The 1,066-nt window shown below is 38.3% G+C and overlaps 1 non-coding gene across 1 annotated transcript; it reads left to right on the forward strand.

Annotated features, from left to right (window-relative positions):
* Positions 1–228: 228 nt before the first annotated feature.
* On the forward strand, positions 229–301 carry TRNAK-UUU (transfer RNA lysine (anticodon UUU)). Its single transcript has one exon. It is a non-coding gene; the product is annotated as a tRNA-Lys (tRNA).
* The last annotated feature ends 765 nt before the right edge of the window (positions 302–1,066 follow it).

Raw genomic sequence — 1,066 nt, forward strand, 5'->3', positions numbered from 1 at the left:
ACAGCTTATAACGAGAAATTAGAAGCAAAGATTGCAGGGGACTAGTAGGCGCGAATAATACAGCTCATGCTTCACGGATATTCCTGATTTAATTATATAAATCAGATATAAAAAAATTATTAAAATACGGATTATTAGCGTAAAATTCTGTTAAACTGCTAGTTAGTCAGAAATTTTAACTGCAATTCAATATAATCATTACTCATTAATGTTGTTCCAATAACAAAAGCCGTTCTAGCTCAGTTGGTAGAGCGCGTGGCTTTTAACCACGTGGTCGTGGGTTCGAGTCCCACGGATGGCGATACACAGAATATTTTTAGGCTTTCATCAATTTTGTTTAGTTATCCCACATGATCTTCAATTAGAGTTGCATAAACACAAGGCTAAAGATGAGTGAATAGAGAAACAGTTAGTATTATCTAAATAGCCATGGACATAACAGACAGCCGACTAGGTGTTGGCCGGAAGTCAAACCAACGCCATGTAAGTCTACGAGCTGGCGGAGTCAACGCCCTCCTCACCATCTCCTTGCTGGCACGTTGTCGCCTTTTTGCCGTCACCTCACGGTTGCTATTTCTTCGAACGACAAGTGACGACTGCAAGATCCTGGAGTTAGAACTGGCGATCATCTTTGGTGATGGTGTAAGGTCGGATTCGTTCAGCAAATCTTGATACTTTTTAAATGAAAAAGATGACCCTTTTGATGGAGAAGGGTGATGAAGTCTTGTAATCTCTTTCTTGATGATCATGTTTTGTGATTAATTAAGAAAAGAAAGGTATTTGTGATTAGTTTTGAAGGAAAGAGATGTTGATTTTGATGATTATTGTGGGTTGAATTTAAAAGATACCACCTTTTAATGTGAAAAAATGGTTGGTGAGTGGTATCTTCTTCTGGTTGGCCAAGAATGGTTCTTGGTTGGTTTCCATAGTTTCTTAATTTGACTTTAGGTTATCATTGACTATTGACTTTCAAACAATAACGACTTTATCTTTGGACACGTTAACATCTCCAAAAGTTAGGAGCTTCTTTGAGAAGACTGGGAACTGAACTTGGAGGGGCATTTGC

Source organism: Rutidosis leptorrhynchoides, chromosome 5, assembly GCF_046630445.1.
Source record: "Rutidosis leptorrhynchoides isolate AG116_Rl617_1_P2 chromosome 5, CSIRO_AGI_Rlap_v1, whole genome shotgun sequence".
NCBI lineage: Eukaryota > Viridiplantae > Streptophyta > Magnoliopsida > Asterales > Asteraceae > Rutidosis > Rutidosis leptorrhynchoides.